Consider the following 22,566-nt stretch of genomic DNA (forward strand, 5'->3'; position numbering starts at 1 on the left):
AATCCCAACTGGAAAGATTAGTGCAAGGGCAAGCATGCTGAGATTGCATTTGTTGATCATCATTTATCCAAATTGCTGCGTGCATCCCCTCCCAGCCAAGCAGTGGTGCAACCTGCATCACCCTGTGCAGGAGCAAGCTGGGAGCCATAAGGTTTTTGCATGCACAGAGAAAAGTGGGGGGAGGAGGAAGAACTTTCTGCAAGGCTTCCTTTGCAGCTTTTCCCCTTGGAGGTGGCATTTCTGCAACGCAGCTGCCAATGCACCGTCCCCATCCTCAGCACCAAGCAGCAGCTCTGCACCCAGAGCAAAGGCAGCATGCTGATCCCTCCCTGTGCTGCAACACTTGGGAGAAGGAAACCCTCCCAAGGGATGACAACACATTGGCCATCCAACCCTGACAGCACACATCCCCAGTAGCAGCAGTAAGCACTGGAGAACACAAGCAGTAAATCCAAGCCAAGCGAAAGGAAGCATTATTTTAACCTTATTCATTTGGGGAACTTCTTCCCAGGATGTGGAAGAGCTTCACTGCATTTCCAAAGGGTCTGCAGATGAGCAAAGCCCAGCTCAGCCCTTGCTTGGGCACCAAACCACATTTCCCTCGCTGAGCTGTAAGCAAAGGTGCACCAATACAGATCCCCTTCCCCCCAGCCCTTTTCTCTCCTGGTGTTTTAGTTGAGGTTTTGGGGGTGCTGGAGCATCCCCCACCCTCCCCAATGTATTTTTAGAGCCAGGTATTCTTTCTGGCTTCCTGGCCAGGTGGCTGTTTCACAAAGCCCACCCCTCCCAGACTCCACTTTCTGCTCAGCACCTGCAAAAAGGCACCCACATCTCCATCCTCACCCTGGTACAAGCAGCCGACATCCCCAGGCTGATACAACATCCCAGCATGTCATACTGGCAGAAAGGCAAAGCCCAACCCTTACGAGACAATGGAGAATCTCTGCAGCCCCAGCAAAAGGAATCATCCCACTCCACTTCGCCCCCCACTCCAGCACTCCTCATGTGCTTCTCACAAGGATGACTCTCGCAGAGCAATTAACACACATGCCAATTAACTCCAAGCAGGTGCTGGTTAACTCTGTGCTGAGTAATTCAACTCTGGCTCCGAGTAAATTGCTTTAAATTGGGTAGACGAGGGAGGGAGCAGAGTTAGCAGTTTGCAAATAGGGGAAGGGATGAGAAGAAAAGGAGGCTCTCAGCTGGGAGATGTTTGCACAAAACAAGGAATTTGGAGGTGCTGAGTCCACAGCTCTAAGTGCGGGCAGGCAGAGAGCTGCTCTCCTCCAAGCCCTTGTTTCTGGGTTCCTGGCTGTCTATATATATATTTATTCCCAATCTGTTTTACCTGTTGCTAAATGATCTTACCCCAGTGCTGTGTGGGACCCTTTGCACCATTCCAAAACTGCTTCCTTTCCCATTGCACAGGCCCACGTTTCCCTGCGAGTGCATAGAGTGGCACTGGGAGCTTCACATCCACTTTCTGTGCCTGTTTGCTATTTTTAATGCCCTTTTATAGCATCTACTTTCTGCTGCCTCCTCACCAAAGCCAGCTCCATGCACGCACCCTGCCCCCCCTCCAAGCTGACACAATGAAGCTGTCCTCTCCTGCAGCCCCACCTGTGATCTCAGCACAGCATCAGCTCCAATAAACCAAACGCTGACAGTGCAGCTGGAAAGATCAAAACCTGTGGATCCCAAAGACTGAGGGAGAGAAAGGCAAATAAAAGCAGTAAATATATTCCTTCCAAACAACAACAAAAAACTGTTTTTATTTCAAGTGCAGCTCCGCATGGCTCTGCACTTCCCAGTGTGTTTGTGGGCATCAGTGCAGTGCCCATCATGGCATGAAAAGGGACTGCAAAATTTGGAATGCTTCATGGAAAATAAAAGTAAAGTGGTGCTGTTTGCGAGTCCAGATCTTAATTTTGATGCACCTGGGTATAGCAAAGTCCTCCCTGAGCTGGAGCAGAGAAGAGGGCACAAGGGTGGGAAGATGAAAAGGCAGAGAGTTGGGAAGGAAGGAGAGGGAAAAGGGGGAAAAGAAGGAAGGGGAGATAAAAGAAGGAAGGGAAAAAGAAGGGAAAAAGAAAAGCGCTCCCCTGAGAAGGTGCCAAGAGGACCTGCACTGCTCATCATGCGGAGGAGGTGGATGGAAGAACGGCTGAGAGCAGTGCAGAAAATCCTAAATTAAAGGGAGAGAGGCTGTGGCATTTCCCACCTGCTGCAGTGCATGAGGAATGAAGGATTTGCTGCAAAGAGGCAGTGCAGAGCTGCATGTCCCAAGCTAAACTCCCCTGGGTGGGTGCACAGGGATGCACAGGGTGTTATGGTTCTATGGGCTTCCACCAGGAGAAGGGATCCCAAGCCCTGGATCTGCAACAACATCAGCATCTGCACAGACTCAGGTTCTCCTGTGGCCAAAATTCACTGCACAGCCAAGGTTCCCAACCTCACAGTGCCACACATCTGTCTCACTATGAGGGCTGGACTTCCTCCTCCCAAGGATACGGAGCCAGCTCTGGTCACCTCTTGAACCTGACTGTTTAGCTCTAGGTCTTGCCTTCCTGTTTCCTTTCTCGCTGACGGCCAGGCCTGCCTGTTGTGACTTAATTGTTGTTTTTGACATATCCTCTGCACCGACACCAAGGACTCTTCGTTTCCTCCTTGCTGCTTTCAGGACACACAGGACCAGCTTCCTCCTACTATGAGGAGGGTAGAAAACGGCCCCTTGATTCATTCAGCCACAGCGCCCATGCTGCTGGGCACCGTTCCTCCTCTTCCTCCCGCATTGTCTCTGCTCTGTACCCACTGTCACCACTCCATATCAACCACTGCCACCTCTCCCATGCCTGCTATCACCCCTCCACGCTCTCCATCACTGTGCCATTGTCACCCCACCAAGCCATCACAGCTCCTTGCCCACTGCAGCCACAGCCATCCCAGTGAGCCATCACATCCCACCCAGGATGGCACCTGGGGGACAGCGACTGCAGAAACAGGGACATGCAGTGCCACGGGGCAGGACAGCAGCCACAGCTTTGGCACCACGGATGGCAGAGGCTGCGTGTGCCAGGTGAAGGGCTAGTTCACCCACTCAGCATTGTTTAGCACCTCTTTATCTCCAAACCGAGATCAAAACCACACAAACGCACTCGAGTCCCCTCCAGAGCTTCTATTCTGGTTTCAGGATGATGCTATCTGGGTTCCTGTGCAGAGTCTCCAGATGCACATGGGGGAGGGGAGAAGAAAGCGGCTGAAGCACGCTGCTCTGGTGTGAACATGGCTGGGATGCACAGCTGCACGGTTGGCCCCAGCCCTCCTGGGGACAGATCCTGCTCATGGAGCAGGTGCAGCAGCACAGGTCTCTGCAGCTGGCACCAGCTTTGTGCAGCAAAGTGCTGGGCAATGCACTCTGGTGGGTACCTGGCTCCCACTGGATGCATCCCACAGCCACAGGTACCACCACAGGAGGCTCCAGAGAGCAGAATCTGGGCTGGATTCAGCCGAACCCCTGAGGAATTTGAAGGTAGAAACATTCCTGACCCAGATTCAGGCATTCTCTGGAGGAAAGCAGATGCCAACTGCGCTGCCAGCTCAGCTGAGCTGTAACAAAACCATGGGTTGTGCCAAGATTGGCTGAGCCTGGGGAGGAAAGTGCAGCCCCACAGCGATGCTGGAGCACCGATACTTGCATGTTGCATTAAGGGGGAGGGGAGGGTTGAAAGGCTTTGGGGAAATCAGCAACCAGAGAGCTGCAGAACAGAGGTGCCAGGCTGTACTTTGCTAAAGTGACCTCCAAAGCTGCCCACGCTGGGCTTCACCACAATCCTAAGCAGCAGCCCTAGTGGCAGCAGCATCCTCATTCAGGATCCAACCCTGCTGGGAGCCACCAGGGAGGCACCCGGAGAGAAGACATCCCCTGAACATCCCATACCCACTCCACACACTCACCACCACAGCACTGCCCATCTCCTGCATGAGAGCATCCCATACCCACCCCAGGCATCCACCATCACAGCGCTGCCCATTTCTCACATGGGAGCATCCCAACACAATGAGGTCACTTCACCTCCTCCCCCCACCCCATAACCAGCCTCAGAACTGGGATGATTTTTCCCCTGTACTAAGTACAGTTTTCTAAATGAAGGGAAGCAAGAGCCCATTATCTGGCTCTGTCGCCCACCCCCACGGCTCCCTGCAGGGCATGAAATAACCACCTGCCAGCTCCCCGGAGCCGCGCGCTGAGGCAATGATATCGCAGCTTTCCCTGTCACTATTGTCAGAGCAAAATTTAGATACCTGGTAATGAGGAGGTTTAATATGACAGATGAGAGGTTGACTCATTAAAAACGGGAGAGAAGGAGGGAGCTGAATTCGGGGATGGATCCTGTGCTCCCAGCCCAGATGGAAACGGGGAGGCTGTCAGATTGAACCCGTTGACAGCAGGAGCAAAAGTAAAGCAGGTCCTGATGGCAAAACTCAGTGTGGGGCTACTGGGGAGGTAAGGGGGTGGATGGGGGTGGAAAGGGAGGATGGATGGGGGTGGAAAGGGAGGATGGATGGGGAACTATGGTTAGGGTAAGCATCAGGCATCACCCCATATGAGAGTGTCAGCCCCTCTCTAAGGATAAGGCAGGGACCAACAGCTCTGCTTCCAGCACATGAAAAACCCCAAAATGCACTGAGCCCCAAAGGGACAAATGCTGCCTGCAGATCTCCCCACCCAGCACCACAATGGGGCCCTGCAATGCAGTGGGAGGAGGGCAGATCACACCCAGCAGGAACATTTGTCCTCCTCATCAGCGGAGCTGGGTTTCCCCCAGTGCTCTCCTGGTGGTGGGTTTCACCCAGGAGAACCTCCACAAACCCCATCCCACATTGCTCATCCATCCCTTCCCATCCTGGACAGCTTCTGCTCCAAAAAGTTTGCTCCTCAGCCACGCAGCTGGAAGCTTTCCACCAAACAACGCTGTTTTGTTTTGTTTTTAATAAAGGCAACGAGTCCCACGTGCAGCACTCTCCATAGGGAGGCACCAGCACCGCAGCCTGCAACCAGAGAGCACAGCCACAGTGGAAAAGCCCAAATCAAACCAAGGTGCAAGCAGCCACGTCGATGCCACTGCAGCATGTTTCCCATTAACACAGCCACGCTGCCAAGGGCAGCTTTAACCCCATCTGCGTCCTCTTCTGAGGGCAGCATACTCTGCACTTTACAGCGTATTGCAAGGGAAGAACAGAACCGATTCCTAAAAGGATGTCCTCCTCTTCCCTGCAGGCTTTGCACCTAAGCTTTCACAGAAGTGGATATTAAAAGGATTACCAGCACTAGCAGAAGTATTATCAGCTTTAACACAGGCCTGTCCAGGATCACTGCAGTGCCAGCCTCAGAGCAGTGAAAACCCTGCAGAAACTCAGGCCAGGGTGGCTGAGGCTTCTCCTGAAGCAGCTGCACCTACCCCAAGATCCCCACACTGCAAAGGCAGCAGCACATATGGGCACAGCATCTCCCTCAGCACCCCTGCACTTAAGCATCCCTATACCCAAGAACCCCATCACCCGAACATCCCTGCACCTCCACATCTCACACTCTGCCCCTGAGCAGCCCCACACCCAAGCACTCCTGCACCTTAGCATCTCCATATCCTGCAGGGCACAGCCCCTGGCCATACATCCATCCCCTGCCTCCAGTTGGAGGAAACAAAGAACCCTGCTCCCACCCTGCTCCTCAGGCTGCCAAAATGAGCAGGAGGGTGTTAAAACCCCAGCACTGACCTCAGAGGAACCACAGTAAACAAGCAAGTCAATAAGGTGGGCTGCTCCCTGCTCGGCTTCCTGTTTGCTTTTGCAGATCCTGCTGCAGGGCCGCAATGGGACACCCACTGCTTGCCACCAGTCATCAGCATGGGGCCACATGGAGGGGGGGGACCAAATCAGCAATTGCTCCGTGCCCCACAGAATGCAGAGCATCCATGGTGCCACAATGCATGCTTGGTGCCCAGGCTGGGTTTTATCCTTCTTTGATGCCGTGCTTGAGATCTGAACGTGCTTGCTGCCTCCTACTGTGTTTGTTTTATTTCAAGAGGAGGAAATCCTGGCTTTCCAACCCTGCAGGTGAGCCACATCCCTGCCATGCCTCAGTTTCCCCCTTCCTGTGCAGCTGACCCCTTCTGCAACTCAACCACGGACACAAAGGGAGGCACAATCATACCGTAAACGTGCTTTGGAGCAATGAAGGTTCAGTGGAACTCCCCTCCCAATACCAGGGCAGCAGTGGGCAGGAGGGCAGCAATAGATAAGGGCTTCAAATCTGGCTCTGTGCTCTGGGAAGAGTGATCAGAGCTGTTGTTTGGCTCCAAACCCTGCTTTTAATGGATAGGGATGGAAAAAGGGAAATATTAATTTTAAAAGAAAATGTGGAAATAAAAAAATAATAAGGGAGTGGGGTGAGGAATGCATCCATGTGTACAGCAACAACAAAAACAGGGAAAAAGGAGCCAGGGAGTGCAGCAAGGGGCAATGAAAGGGAACCCAGTTGGGCTGGCAGGGTTTGAAGCAACTCCCGTGGTGAAACAAAAAAAAAAAAAAAAAAAAAAGCAGCTGCTAATTTTATCTCTCTGGTGGAAAGAGTGAGTGGAGCTTCAAGGAGACAGGCTGGCTGCAGCCCGGCTGTGTCTGCGGGCGCTCCGGCGTGCAGCACGGTGGGATCCCGGCATGCCCAGGTCTGCATCGGAATGCAAACTCTGATGACTATAAAAAGAATGTGATGCAATGCCCAAGACGGCCAAGGAGCAGACAGAGTGACCTCAGGTCTTTTCCTTGTCGGAGGGAAAGCAGACTTCTGCTGCAAAATCCCATAGAGAAAGGCAGGCTGGCACAGACCCTGCAGCTCTGTGCACGTGGTAATGGGCACGTGATTACCCAGCACGGCTGCAGGAGATGACACAGCTGTCTCCAGGACATGAAGGAGTTGATTCAATTAAGGTCACAGCCCTTAGAAGAGCTCCTACACCAGATGTGCTCAGGCAGAGAGAGGTTGGGAACACAAACTGCCCACTGAGCTGACCAAAATGCAGCGCTGGTACGGCACCGGTGCAGACTGCAGTACAGCAGGGCCATGTTCTAGTGCAGCCTATGGAGCTGTTCCAGGGCAGCAGAGCAGGTCTCCAGAAGTCCTTGCTCCTGACCTTGCAGGGAAACGGCCATCACTTCCCATCTCCAAGCCTCAAATAGATCACCCGTGCCCTGCCCTCTCCAGCACTAAAAAGCCATCATAACGCAGCAAAGTGCTTGTCAGGCAGAGAGAAGAGCCCCCTCCTTTCAGGAGCTAGGAGCAGATTATTTTTAAAATCTTTCTGTATCTGCTATCAAAATCAATAGGAGGAATATCCATTACACGAAACCAAAGATCCCGCATAAAACAGGGATGAGGCACTGCCCCTACCACAAGTGCATTACAGACAGGAGAGATGAAAACATTTACTGTAACAGCAATAAACAGGCAGAGAAGGTCAGGAAAGGGAGAACGCACTGAGACCTCGCTGAACCACAATGTCCTTATTCCTGGGGACAAAATAACAGCGTTATGGCCACAGGTCTCATCCACTCAGGGACGAGCTGTCCCTGGCTGCCCTGGTTTCTCTGCTTTGCCACTGCTCTGTGCCCATTTGCTGCTTGCTGCCTTGGGATGTGAGAAACAGCCACGGCCATGCTGGTGCATGGGGATGCTTGGGAGCAGTCCTACCTGCAATGCAGACACCTGCAGCTTCAGTGTCTGCTACCAAGCATCGACCATGCTGCAAAAAAAGGGAATGGCCATGAGCTGGAGGGAAGCAGGCAGCAAATGGAGAGTCCAGGGTATGTAGAGACCCCAGGGTTGGGGCCTGTGCATTTCACAGCCACATGTGGGGCAGCCTCAAGCCCCCCAGAATCACAGAATGGCCAGGGTTGGAAGGGACCTCAAGGATCATCAAGTTCCAACCCCCCTGCCACATGCAGGGCCACCAACCTCCACATTCAATTCTAGATCAGCCCCAGCTCAGAGCCTCCACTGCACTGGTGTCTGCAGGTGGGATGAGGCTCCAGGTGCAAACACACAGAGGCCCCTGCACAACCAGCGGAACAGCACCAACACACAGATGCTTTAAGCTGAGCCATGCAGGATGCTCATTTACCAGCACTGTCCCAGCACCAGAGAGCCACTAAGGGGAAACTGAGGTACAGAGAGGGACCCCAAAGGCACTGTGCACCCGCTCCAAGCCAAGCTGCAGCCTCACCCAAGGGAGGAATTGCGCTCAGCTTTCCGGCATCCTCCATTCCAACCACAAAGCAGCCTTCTGCTCCCACTGCCTCCCCTCCCACAGCCAGCTCACTTCCTGACATTACAAAACTCAGCCTGAACAAAGCTGGACCAAGGAGCACATGGCTGGGTCAGGGGCGAAGGGCACCCGATGTGCCCCATCGTGATGGTGTCTTCGAGCAGCTGTGTGCATTTATCCCACACCTTCTGTCAGCCTCAGGCACATCCCAGCTCTGTGATGGGAGAGCATTGAAGATGGGGAGCGCCAGCTTTTCTCTCCCTCTTGCACCTGTTCTAGTGGCCAGAGCAGCCTGCTGGTCAAACACAAGGCCCATAAGGGACGGCCCTTGATTTCCTCACACGCAAAAAGAGCCATGCCCTGCAAAGAGAGTAAACAGAGCGGGCAAGCCACAGGAGCTTCACGTTGCACATCCAGGGCATGCAGCAGTGTGACCCATGCTTCTGCTTTCAGCTGCCAACCCAAGGCTTGCAAGCTGCACTGTCAGAATGTAACTGCTGCAAACTGTCGGGGTGCAAGTGCTGCAAACCCCAGCATCACCCACAGCAGAGAAGGGTCCTGGCAATGAGCACCAGTGGGACCACAGCACCCATGGCTGCACCAAACCCCACCAGCTGCACAGCTCCCGGCTCACCTGTGTCCGTGCAGAGCCTCCCCCTGCTTGCAGGGCATCGCCAAGCTGTGTCACTGCTCACATGGGAGCAGGGTGGAGGATGTGTGAATGCATGGGCAGGGCTCTCACCCTAAGCGTGCAGCAGCAGCCAAGCATTCAGCCATGCACTGCCCAGCTAAGCCTGGACCGGTGCAGAAAAGCCACCGTGCACACAGAGCATGCCATAGGCAGAGATAACACCAGCAGCTGTTTATTTAAAGCAGCTGACATCACCTCCTTGTGGAGCAAATCAAAGTGAAAAAAAAAAAAAGAACACACCAAAACAACAAGGGGAAGGAAAAGGGGGAGAGAGAGAAAGCAATCTTTTTGTCCGGTGCTCACCCAGAAACGCTGAGCAGACAAGAAAATCTGTTCCTGTTCGGAAGCCAGAGCTGCGGTTTCGCTCCATGTGGGCAGCACAGCCCCATGGCACAAAGTTTGTGTGCCCTCCTCAAACCTCCAGAGCTTCACTGCAGCACTGCAGGCTGTGAGACGATCGGCCACCTCATTAGATCAATCAGGGGCCAATTAGTGGCAGAGATGCGCTTACCTTACTAGCACCACAACGGCAAAGCCCAGCTGCAGGGAGCTCTGTGCATGGCACTGTGTCCCCAGGGCCACCACGATCTGCAGGGTCACCACCAGCCCATGCCAACGTGGGGACACTGAGCAATTGGGGGGCACAGTCCATGCCAAGGGGAGGTGGACGGGCCAAGACGGAGGCTCAGATTGCAGAGGGGAAGAGCTGCCCAACCACAATCCCTCCTTCCCCTTTCCACGTTTCCTCTAGCAACGGGTCTGGGGCCACAAAACATTTGGGCTCCAAACCCAAACTTCCCCCTGGGCTGAGCCCGCTCACCACCCCTCTCCAGGGCTAACATAGCCAGCCCCAGACCATCTACCCACAAAACACAGAGCCTCCTCAGGTGCGTCCCTGCTCAAGCCACCACTGGAAACTTAATTATGTTCAATGAGTTTGTTACCACTTGGGCTTTTCATTCCAGGAGTGGGAAGGGAAAAGCCAGGAGGGCACAGGGGGCAGTAGGAGCTGCAGGTCCCCTGAGGCCCCAGGGCACACGGAGGGCTGACGGGGGCTGCGTGCGGGTGCAACCGTTGCAGCCGCTGAGTTTCGCTCTCGCTGGCCAAGTTCCCCCTTCAGTGCTGGAGATGCAGAAGCGAAACTTGCAGCTGGGTGGACGTGGGGGCGGGCAGAGGGCACCGGGCCGGCACCAGAGCACCACGTCCCAACGGGATCAAGGGGCATGGGGCAAGCGTGGGACAAGGGATGGGCACAGGGGCTCCGGTGGGTCACAGCACGTCTGTCCCTGGGCACAGCCTCTGTGTGCACAGCGCTCAGCACAGCCACAGGCACAGCTCAGCACAGCCCCATGTTGCTCAGCCAGCCTGCAATGACCCCCAAGCTCCTTTGGGTGTGCTTAGTGCGGAAGCCAGATGGGCTCCTGCCCATGTGCTGAGGCAAGGATGGCCGCAGCACCCAGCGTTCGTCCTTGCCCTGTGATGCCTCTGGTCACATTGCCACCTGCTGGCACCCATCTCAGAACCCAGCTCCCTAAAGCAGCAGCGCTGCACCGCAGCACTGGGCGCAAAGCAGAGCACTGGGTGCACTCATTCCATTGCAGCACTGAGGCTTTGTTTCCCAAACTTGTTTGGAACTCACATAACTACAGCATTGCAGGGCTGAGGAACCCCCAGGGCAGCAGTGGGTGCTGTGCAGTGCACAGGCTGCAGGAGCTGCAACAAAGCCCCCTCCCAGCATGGGGGTCTCACACTCTGCACCCACCACGGGAGCTACACACCTGCTCCACACACACTTTGCATGGGAAGCAGCTGCTCACAGACGACGAAAGGAAAGCAACACAGAATTTGTCCCTGCAAGGAAAAAGAGGAAGGGGAAGAGCGTCATCCAGTGCTGCCCACTGCAATAGGAGCTGCATTCACCCAGGCTGCTGAGCAGGGCGGGGGGCATGTGCTGGGGTACAGTGACAGCACCAGGGAACCCATCCACAGTGCTGTGAACAAAGCAAAGTGCTGCAGCACACACCCATGCACATGGCATGCCTCAGTGCCAACACACCCTGCACAACAGCACCAGGAATTGCCATGCAGACGCCCAGGGCAGGTGAAGAAGGGCACCGACTCAACACTTCCCATTTGGGAACAACCCATTCTGGTTGACTGAGCACTCCTTGAAGTTCTGCATGGCTTTGCTTGGGTCAAGGCAAACACTCAACCCTTCCCAGCACACAGCCGGCCACGTGCACCTTGGCTGAGCACCCACTGACCCTGCACCCGCCAGCACCCAGTCCAAACTCCACGGCCACTGGGCACAAAGCTCCAGCACACGCCGGAGGGAGGACAAGAGAAAATAGTGATAACGAGGAGCAACGCATGGGTCCTCACTATGTTACCTGAGTCAGCAGCTGTCAGCCCCCTCCCCAAGTCCACCTGCAGCCCCCCCGCCTCCCCAGGTGGCTCAGCACAGCTCTCCCTATGGAAACCAAACAAATAGTCAGCCTGACAAACAGGGCAGGATGCACTGGGCAGATGGGAGGGGCTGCAGCGTATCCCCCTCCCCCAGTACCTTGCAAACCAGGATGAATGACTGCAGGGTGGGTGTGCAAGCAGAACACTGGTGGTGCTGCAAAATCCGTGCTTCCCCAAAGCAAAGCAACTGAAAATCAACTGGGAGCCGGGGGGAGGGAAAATCAACTGGGGACCAAGGCTCCAGCTGGCCCTGCAAGGAGATGAACATCAGCCCTGAGGTGCCCAAAGCCAGAAGTGCAGGTCCCAGCCCCCAAAATTCCAGCTCAAAAGCCAAAAAACCATCCTGGAGGCAGAAATGCAGGTCCCAGCCCCAAGTCCCAGGATGTAGCAGGGATGCAGGACAGAGATGGATCCCACCAAAGCTTTGCCACTTCCACCCTTTCCCATTCCACAAGCACGGCTCCCACATCCCATCCCCCCAACCCTAAAACCCACTCCTTCCTCCTGCAGGGATCTGAGCACTGCTTCCCCGGCACTGCCGTCACTGCACCCACGCACGGATTTTGGAGGAGGAGGGGGATTTTATGGACACCGACAGAGAAAGCAGAAGGTCTCTGCAATTCAGCCTCAGCGGGGCCGCAGCTTTTCCCCTAAAACATGAACTTCAAGGTCCTGGCTGCTTAAAAACAAAAAAAAATATCATCACATTCGGATTTAAGATGGAGGGAAAGGGGAAAAAAAAATAATAAAATCAGTGCAACCCAGAAGGTGATTGAAACGAATGGGAATGTTTTGCTTTTCCATCTGATCATTTTTTCGGCTGACAAAATGTATGCACACCCCTTCGGTCCCCTCAGTTCCCAATGCTTTCTCACAATTACTGCACAAAGCACAGAGGAGCAACAGCAGAGAGCGTGGAAACTTTTTTGGAGGGGATTTTGCTCTATGGTCGACTCTCTGGGTCACCAAGAAGGGATTTTTGTCTTTTAAAAATACTCTTTTCGCTTTGAGTTCTCTGTTCTTGGCCCCTTCCTTCACTCCTACTTACATTGCATTCTTTTCTGTGGCAGGGGGGATGTGATCCTGCTACTCCCTTGCACGGAAACTGCACTGCAGTCCATGAGAACAGAAATCCACTGAAGCAGAAGGTTTCACAGAGCCCAGCTCCATGTATTACAGCATACAGAAGGGCTGCATTTGCTCTGTATCCACTTGGAAATGGCATTCCTTTCCCAGTCCCATCCCCAGGTGCTCCTTCAGTAAAGCCACCACCTCCTTCCAGGACTGCACAGGGCACGAGGTCGGGCTGCAGCAGCACAGCACAAGGCACCCTCAGGTTGGGCTTTTGCTGCCAGGCACATTGAGGCTTTTCGTATTTTTAGGCTCATTTTTATCAGCTGAGCGTCAGAAGGGGCCAAGGACACACAGCCCAGCACCTCCCTTGGCAGAGGGCAGAAGGAAAGCAGCAACGTTCAGCCCCCAAATCCACATTCCACAGCAAAAAGAATCAAGAGGGCAAAAGAAATCCCACCATTTATTTTGGGGGAAAAAAAAAGCCAGGAACCTGTACCCTCTCACTAGCCACAACGGTTTTCATTTTCAACCAGATAAAGCTGAGCCTGTCTCCGAGTACTGGCTCATCCCTTCCGAGCTTGCTTCCTGGTTTGCACACACACGTGGGCATGTGTGGGTGTACAAGGCTTTGCTTTGCTTTTTGCAACCTCCCTGCAGACCTGGGTGCCGAAGCAGAGCTGGGCCAAACGCCTGCACAGCCCTAAGCCCTAACAGGATAACGAGCTCACAATGAGAGCCTAATGAAGGATTAGCAAAATGCACTTTCAAGAGATGAAGGCTGTGGGTGAAGCAGCCACTTTGCCACTCCATCTGCATCCCAGCTGCAGAGCGATGCTCCGCTCCCGTGCGTGCCGAGCACTGCTCTTACACCAAAGTCCTCAGCTGCAATTTGAGGCAACTAATTTACAAGACAACCTCATCCTTAATGCAAACAGAGCACAGAGTCAACCCTCACCTCGCAGAGCTCGGCGCAGCGTGTGCAGAAAGGTCGGGATGCTGGTCCATCCAAAAAGCAAAACGGCTCCGTTCTAAAACAGAAAGCAACACGGTTGGGGCTGCTCTTTCTTTTGATGGCTGCAGGATTCTCCCCTTCCCCCCCCCCCCCCCCAGTATCCACGCACACTGTAAAAGTTCTGCTGCTTGATGTTCACCCACAGCCAGCAGCCCGATAGGGCACTATGTGAATGCTGAGCCCCAGGACAGCCTGAAAACTCACCCCAAATTTTAGCCAAAACAATACAACCAAAGGGATGTGACCAAGATCTGCATCAGAGCCCACGGAACGGAGCAGATGAAAATGTTTGGAACGAATCCAGATGTTTACCAGTGACGCAGGCAGAGGTATAAATAATGATCTGCGAGGAATTCTCTTTGCAGGCATCTCACCCTTATCAGATCCTGCAGTGACATGGCCCCGTCACCTCCCTGCCCCAGAAGTCTTGAGAAAATCAGCCGTAAAATGAGAAATAAATACATCCCCGGGTCAGGCCATGCAATCCCATCTATTGCTGGGATGCTGCATCCATCCCAGCTTTGAGACTCGGTGCCACATGGGGATCTCATGATGGCGATTTGGAGCTCAGCATCACCTAAGCTGAACATCCTCCCAGCCTCACTGAGGGTCAGTGCAGCCCCCACCCACTGCCCCCCACCAGCACAGCCCCAAAAATGGTGGAAGGAACTTACAAAAGAAATCATCCACCCGGCTCCACCAGGCTGCTCATCCCCACTGGTGGGAAAGCCTAAAAATCTTTAATACACAAAATATACGTGTGTGTGTGTATGTATGTATATATATATATATATATATATATGTATAAAAATACATCCCCTCCCATCTTATTTCTCCACCCCTTCCCCAAGATTGCGAAACCAAGAGGGCAGCCAGGGCTTGGAGCTGCAGCATTTCTGAGTTCCTACGGAGTCTGGGCTTTCTGCCACCAGCAACAGCGGCTCTGGGGGTGTGGAAAAAGGGAGAAAAAAAAAAAAAAGGAAAGAAAAAAAAACAACACCACACTCCTGTTTATTTTGGGGGATGAGAGAGAAAACTTGCAATGCACAAAGCACTGGGAGGGGGGTGGGGGGCAGGGAGCACAGCTCTGGGTTCCTGGAACCAATCCATGCTTTGCAATGGGACTTCTGCTGGAAAACTAGGGGGGTTTAGGGGCGACTGCAGCCACACTGACCCCCAGCTGCTCTGCTCCTGCCTGAGGGAGGCCAGCTGACCTCATGCCCCCAGGTCACAGCACCCCAGGGTGCTGGGGAGGAGGGCACCCATGGGTGCCTCTGCCCCAGCATGGCCACGGAAATGACAGGGGATGGGAAGAGCAGCCTGACCCAGATTCCCCTCCAGCCTGATCCCTCAGTGAAGTCATAATCCTCAGAAGGCTTCTGGGCCTTTTTTTTTTTTTTTTTTTAAATACATCCCTGCAAGTTGCCACGGAAACGACGGCGATGCTATAATTTCAGTGTTACAGACTTCAGTGTGAGAATGGTTGGGAGAAGAAGGCTGAAAATGCAGATGAGCCACGTTGGGGACCTATGGAGGAGAAAAGTAAAACACAAGCAGCACCCAGGACTCATCAGGCAGCCAGGAGGGTGATGAGGTCCTCCCAACCCCTGGTTTGCTGTGCTCCCACTGCTTCATGTCGCTCTGCCCACATCAGGCTTGCGGGTGGGATCCCATCCCAGTAAGATTCAGGGTGGGAGTGCACATAGCTGCTGCTCCCTGCTTCCAGGGATGCCCATGGGTGCTCCCAGCTCTAGTCTCAGGGACCTCCTGGGCTGGTGGGGATAAGCTGGAGGGTGTTGGGACGACCCTGGAGCACCAAATGCTGCTGCTGCACAGAAATGAAGCAAATCCCACCAGCATGCATGACAAACCAGCTCCCTTCCTGTACCCCTTCCCAACCCACAGTGATGCAAAACTGCAAAAAGTCACGCAAATCAAAATAAGATGGCAGACAAACAGCTCTGTGCAAACACTGCTTAATGGGCCATGACCTGTAAGCAGGTCCCAGGGGGAGCCAGAAAGCCCCAGGGACCCACAGGGTGCACATGGCACTTGGCCCCCACACTGGAAAAATCCCAGCATATCAATGCCAGAATGTGACTCTGGTGCATGGCATGGCACCCAGCAACACCCACCTCCTGCTGCATGGCACCCTGCAACACCCTGGTTCAAGCATGGCACCTCTTGGTGTATGGCACTCTGCAACACTGAAGTGTAGGGCATGGCACCCTCAAGTGCCACACTTCTGGTGCAGAGTTCCAGGCTGGGAGCAGAGCCACGGAAGGATGCACACAACCTCTCAGAACATTTGTCTTCAGTCCCCAAACAGGAACCAAACCCCAGAGCTCTCGCATCCAACCTAACAAGACCAGAGCCACCAGGATTTCTTTCTGCAGTGCCCAGAGCTCCATATTAACCATAGTAGTATTTATCTGAACAAAACTCAAAACAAATCTGCATTTGCAGGACAAAAAAAAACCCCATTCCCCCTGTGCATGTGCATAGGATTACACTGTGGGTGCGTGCAAAGCAGCCCTGCTCCCTTCTCCACCAAAAACCTCAAAGATCACGAGTGGACACAGAGCTTGAAAGGATGAGAGGAGAACATCCCCAAGCATGGGCAGCTCCTCTGCCCTTCACACCTGTACAAATGGGGCTCTTCTGATAGAGCAGCCCTCTGCATCCCAGAGCCACGCATAGAATCCTGTCACTGTTGGCCACAGGGATTCAGAGGAGCAGAGCATGGCCAACGCTTTCTGCCTTTCTGCTTCCACTCCCAACACTCTGTTTCAGTCTCTTGCTCTTTGCTCCCAGAGCCAACATTGCCATTGGGAGCTATGGGGCCATCCAAGCATCCCTCCCTCACTGACTCCTCCAGCCTGCAGACCAGCACAGCGCTGTGCCCGAGCAATGCCATTTTGGGGACAAAGCCCCCTGGGAATTCCACACTGCCTGACACAATGGCAACGCAGCATGGCACAGAATTACAGAATCACTAAGGTTGGAAGAGATCCTTCAACATCATTGAGTCCAACCACCAACCCAATCTCTTAGGTCCCACCACTGCATTGCATCCCTCAGTGCTGCCAAAGAGAAGGAAACAATTGTGGTTATAAAGCATTGCTCCCCATCCCAGGCCATCCCAGGATAGAATCCACCTTTCCGTGTGCAACCACTGCTGAGAAGACCCAACACACCCAAACACCCCCCCGGGTGGGGGGATGCTTACAAAGCGCTCAGCACCGCATGCATAGGGGTGACTTCAGCATCCCCACCATACAAACCCCCAGCAAGCATAGGGTGCGTGCCAAGCCCTGCCGCACCAACACCGCCCTGAAGACAGATGCTTCTCTCCCCCCTGCAGTAAAATGCCAGTTCTATCGAGAGGCTTGCTGAAGGGAGCAAGACGCAGCATACCAGCCACCAGCTGCTGCAGGAAGAGCCTTGGCTGCCTTCACAACCAGGATCTCGCTCCGACCATTTGTTCTGCTTCTATTTTAGCAAACGCGAGGGCTCGGAGCCCCACAGCTCCCGGCTGCGTTCTGCACAGGGATGGGGATATTTTGGAACAAGAAAACGGGCAGAGAGGTGCAGGGCATGGGAGGGGGGCAGCGGCTGCTCAGTGACTGAGCAGGGTGCAGGAGATGGACAGCCTGGCAGCCCCTCAGCCCCACTCGTTGCATTGCCCAAAGCCACAACCTGGAGAGGGTGAGGCTGCCAAATTTGGGTCCATAGGAGGGCACAGTGCTGTGCCTGCTGCTGCTCAACAGCAAAGCAGAGCAAGCTCTGCTGCAAGATACCAAAGCACCATGCACAGGTCAGTCACTCACTAGCCAAATCAACTCTCCTCTAGCACACACTTTTCACAAGGGCAGGAATCCCTCTCCATGGAGCCCTGCTGCATTCTGGGCAGGATGAGGCTGTCATGGTGTGGAGGCTGTAGAGGTTCCAACTACAGCCCCACATCGTTCCCATTGCACTCCACCACACCAACAATGCACTGCCATGAGTGCAGGATCAAACCGCACTCGCAAAACCAGAGCATTGCTGGGGCAGAAGAACGCATCCATTTGGTTATTTTACTTTTTTTCTTTCTTTCATTTTTGTTCCTCCATCAGAGGGAACAACGGATTTCTCAACAAGCCCTGCTCTGCCAATCCCACACATCTTTACCTCATTGGTGGAACACCCTCCGTGAGTGCTCCATGTCTGTTTTGTGAAGAACACCACTCAGAACGATCCCCACTGTCCCCAGCGGAGTGTGTTCCTGGGTATTTGTTTCTGCAGCGCCTCACGATTTTGCCCTGAAACCTTCCAATGATAGGGAAAAAAAAAAAAGCCACTTAAAAAAAATACAAAGCCAGATTTTCACCTTAAAAAAGTCAATTAAAAAAAAAAGATGATATGAGAGGAAAAAGAAAAGAAAAGTCGCCTTGTTCCAAAAGCCACTTGTGCTTAAAAAGGAAGATGAAAAGTTTCAAGTGGGGTTATTTGTGAGCCCAACGGGAACACATAACTGCACCTACTGCCCCTTATCACCCCACTCTGCCCCATTGATCCGTACTGCCCCTCCTGCTCCTCTCTGCCCCATTGATCCTTACTGCCCCTATTGCTCCACTCTGCCCCACTGCTCTTATAGCCCCTATTGATCCTCACTACCCCTATTGCTCCATTGATCCTTATTGCCCCTACTGCCCCACTCTTCCCCTGTAGCCCCACTCTGCCCCTACTGATCCTTACTACACCTACTGCCCCACTCTGCCTCATTGCTCCTTATTGCCTCTATTGCCTCTTACACCCCCGGTGCTGGGGCAGCTCCACGCAGCTGAGCAGGACCCAATGCCACCCTCTGGCCCAAGGTGAGTGTTGTTCAACGAAAGCAAAGAGAGCTGGAAACATGGGTACTGTGCAACCTGGAGACAGCAACGCTCTTTAGCACCAAGGAGCTTGAGGAAAACGAGCATTTAATTGCATGTTGCAATGAGAACACGTGCACTGCTCAACACAGCTGAGCAGTGGCATAGGGCCGGCAACCCCAGTGGGTCTGGGCACACACAGACCCCTCACAACCCCTTTGGGAAAGGTGCAAAATGGTATGAGTTTTTCCCATGCAAACGGGAGGCCCCCAAAGTCCCCACATCTTTGTAAAGAGAAAGCAAAGCTGCGGAACGAATCCCTGCAAAGTGCTTTTCCATGAGCGTTGCAAACCTTCACCCCACGCCGGCGCATTCGGTGTCGAAGCACTGCGTTGCTCCCGTGCCTTTCTTTTCACGTGGCGGGGAGTGACACCAGGAGCGAGGGCAGGAGAAAGGAGAAATGAGAGAAAAACTGAGCAAACAGAGGCAAAGCGCAAGATGAAAAGCGACAGCTCTGCGAAGGCAGCGGTTGCCGGCAGGCAGGCAGCTTGATCCATCTTGAAAGCAAAAGCAAACTGCTGCTCAGCCAAGGCGCAGGGAGAACCTCGAGGTCCTTCCGGCGCTGCCTGAGCTCTGATCAAACAAAATGATTAACAAATTTCAGCCCTCGATTGAAAGTTTTGTTAATGAGAAGAAAAAAAGCTAAGGAAACCTGAGAGGCGCAGCACAAGGAGGGAGAGCGCAAAACGGCACTGTGGGGCACGAGGGAATGAGCCCCCTTTGGAACAGGGAGGCACAGGGTACCAACCCAACCTATGGCATCCAGTCATTATTCTTGCCCTGCAGTGACTCACTGCAGCCATGCACTGCTCAGGGTAGGGCCATCACCTGCCACCCCATCACCTCTGTGCCATGGCCAGCTCAGCCCCTAGGAACTGCAAAACAGCCACAGAGTCCCTGGGGCTGGAGAGCCTGCAGAAGGGACAGCACTGGGGTGAGGCATAGGGGTATTTTTAGCTCTGGTTGCAGATGGGGAAGTCCAGCATAGCCTGTGCACTCAGGGCATCCACGTCAGCTCGGCGCATCTTGGGTATGGTGGGGGCTTAAGGGATGCCCTGGAGTGCTGTACAGCATTGCCATGTCCTATTTGGAGGTGGGCAGCACACAGCCCTTCCTCCTGGACAAAAGGGCAGCACAAAACATCACAGCAAAACTATGGGACATGGGTGGCATTGTGCATCAGGTCCCTCCCGCCCATGGGTGCGCTCCAGCCAGAGAGCAAGCCAGAAAAGAGCAAACTTCCTAATGCTGCACGCTTGCAGGTTTAAATAGGTTGCAAAGGGCCATGCTGGTGGCACAGCTGTCCCCATGCCATCCCACAGCCCCAGGTGAGCACTGGGAGCATTATCCTCATGTGCCCTGGAGACCACAACCGGCTGAAGATGCCAGGTCAAACTCCCGCTCCCCATCTGACACTTTGGGCTTTGTTCTCCTTTGCACAAAGATGCTTTTACACGGCCCCAGCAGCACGGAGGGACCTCGGTGTGGCTGTGCTTTATGACCATATTTAGGCTCCTTTACATCGCCAGAGTTGCGGGAAAAGGGGCCAGGGCACAAATGAGAATCAGACCCCACTTGTTTCACTTGGCAGAGCCCCCGTTAGGCCACGCCGGTACCGCACGTCCCCACCCTGCCCGATGCTGGGACACAGCCAGCAGTGAGGAAGGGACACCGACCCCAGCACAGCACCAAGGGCTCGTCCCAAGGTCACGCAGTGACAAAGCCCAGCTCACCAAGAGCCCAAGCCAGACCAAGCCTGCGCTGCAGGGCAGAACCCACGAGTGCGGTGCCCCATACGCCTCAACCCCACTCAATCACTGCGTCCTTCTGCACCATGCCAGCGGTGCCACCGAAACTGGAGCCCTGTGTTCCCCGAGTAGAGCCACCCTGGGGACACAGAGCACCTGCTTGAAGCCCGGCACAAGTGTGGGATGCCTCAGCCCCGGTGAAAGCACGACAACTGCGGGAGCTGAAGGGCACAGGGAGGGGAGGGAGAGCCGCCAGGCACTTCCAGAGGTCCATGACCTTCAGAAGCTCCCAATGGGGGGAGGGGGGAGTGCTCCCCAGGGTATCCCCGGGGTGAGGCTGTGGGCAGCAGGGAAGGCAAGAATATATTGAGAATGGAGCTTACCTGCACCCGAAGTGCTGCTCCTTGCCTGGAGGAGGGGAGCGGACGGGTGGCAGCGTGCTGGGGGTGGGACAGCCCCGTCCCCTGGGTGGCAGAGAATGGGCAGCAGGAAAAGCCACGAGGGTTGACTGGGGGGGGAGTGAAGGGGGGAGGGGGGCAGCTGTGGGGCTGGCCGGAAGGGAGGGGGCTGCGGGGATTGGCAGCAACCGGGGAAGAAGGGAGGAAGGGAGAAGGGAGGAAGGGCCCCCTCGGAGCAGTAAGGAAAGGACGAGGAGGGAAGCGGTGGCTGCGCGAGGTAAAAATTTAAAACGCAATAATAAAACGAAATATGAAATAAAATGCAAGAACGAAACCGAGGAACGAGCCGGGGAAGGCAGGAGATGGTCGGGCAGCGGCCGCCTCGGGCCACCCCGAGCCACGCAGCGCTCCGCGGCGGGGGCACCGCCGGGCTCGGGCCGCTGTCCAACGGCGGCGGCAACGCGGGACCCCCCCACCACCACCCCCACCACCCCAGGAGGGGCCGCGGGAACAAACAATCGCAGCTGTCAGCCCCACGGCGGCAGCCGGCCAAGGCAGAGGAGCTGCACCGCTCGCTTCACCCTAAAGCTGCTCTTGCCAATCAATCCCTCTCCCCCCCAACACCCCGCACGCAGCGCCCATAGGGGAAACCCCCTCCCCCCCCTTGGCCCCCTTCTCACCTGTCCCCGCAACGCCGGGCACCTCTTCCCCTTCTTCCCCTTCCTCCCTCTCCTCCGTCACCTCTGCACCATTTTGGTGACGGTTTGTTTTGAAGCGGCGGAGGGGGGGGGGGGATGGTTAGTTGGCTGGGGGGGGGGGGGGAAGGATGTGCTCTCCGCCCCCACCACGGCGGGGTTCGGCTCTGGGGGTGGGGAATGGGGGGGGAGGAGGGGGGGGTTGGGTTGAGTTGGGGGGCGGGGGGGCATTGGTAAAAACACAGAGGCTCGGCCTTTCTCGGAAGTAAACACCGCGGAGACGTTAAGAAAAAAAATATGTACGTATGTATGATATCGCCGGGAAAAAAAAAAAAAAGCTAAAAAGCAGGAAGAAAAAAATAACAAAAAATAAAAAACAACCAACAACAACAAAAAAAACGAGCCGAGCGCTGGGACTCACCTTCGGAAGAGAGAAGCGCGGGGGCCTTCGCGGAGCCGCCTGCGGGGGATGCGGCGCTGCCGGCGGAGAGCGACCATCGCCGGGGCCGGCCCAGCCCCAGCGTCAGGACGCGGCGCGGGCGGGAGCCAATGGCCGCGGCGGCGCGGAGGAAGCGAAGCGAAGGGGGGAAGGAGGTGCGGGCACGGCACGGGCGAGCGCTGCTGTCCCGGAGCCCCTCCTAACGCCGCCCCGGGACGCGATGCTCGGAAGGCGGCGGTTGTTGGCCGGTGTGATGTGAGGCGGAGGTGTGCCCACCCCTCTTCCTTCCCATCACCCCCCCCCCGCCCCACCAGGTGCTAATGTGCTGAGTGCTGCTATGGATTCAGCTTTACCCCACCGTGCTTTCCCCTCACGCTGTGGGTCTGGAAGCTGTGTGCCCAGATCTGGGTGTCTCTGTCATGCTCAGGACATTGCGCCCCAGCGTGCAATGGAGGCCAGAAGGAATCTCTGTTGTTGCACGTTGGGGTGCAGATGGGGTCAGCAGGTGCACCCAGAGCATGGGATGGAAGTGCCATGTAGACAAGCTGGGACTCAGTGTGAGCACTTTGGGCTGGGGGCTTTGTTGTCCCAGGGGGCTTCACTGTCCTAAGGGGGTTCACTGTCCTGAGGATGCTGACATGGTGGTGAGTGCCTTCGTGCCTTCGTGTCTTTGAGGTGATGTGGGGCTGCGCCCTCTGGCAGCCCAGTGCCCTGAAGGATAGAGGTGCTGAGGCAGTGATGGTTGTATGCATCCATGAGGCCACGCTCCCAGAACTGGGGACTGGAGATGGGCACATCCCTGCCCTGCT

General features: G+C 54.9%; 1 protein-coding gene across 19 annotated transcripts in view; it reads right to left on the reverse strand.

Moving 5' to 3' along the window:
* The window catches only part of MEF2D (myocyte enhancer factor 2D), a 48,388-nt gene extending 26,385 nt beyond the window's left edge, over nucleotides 1–22,003 (reverse strand). For 6 of the 19 annotated variants that reach the window (XR_016460494.1, XM_090127080.1, XM_090127079.1 and 3 more), the window contains exons 1-3: nucleotides 17,735–17,872; nucleotides 14,236–14,299; nucleotides 13,505–13,577 (exon numbers count right to left, since the gene is read on the reverse strand). The gene's annotated coding sequence lies outside the window, so the exon portion shown is untranslated. Of the gene's footprint in view, nucleotides 1–6,211; nucleotides 6,366–8,952; nucleotides 10,768–13,504; nucleotides 13,578–14,235; nucleotides 14,300–17,734; nucleotides 17,873–20,608; nucleotides 21,283–21,303; nucleotides 21,433–21,739 lie in introns of those variants that run through there. The other 13 variants (XM_031606255.2, XM_031606256.2, XM_090127073.1 and 10 more) reach the window with 13 other exon arrangements.
* Between the last annotated feature and the right edge of the window lie 563 nt (nucleotides 22,004–22,566).

This window comes from Phasianus colchicus, chromosome 30 (assembly GCF_987193195.1).
Source record: "Phasianus colchicus chromosome 30, bPhaCol1.hap1.1, whole genome shotgun sequence".
In the NCBI taxonomy this organism is placed as follows: domain Eukaryota; kingdom Metazoa; phylum Chordata; class Aves; order Galliformes; family Phasianidae; genus Phasianus; species Phasianus colchicus.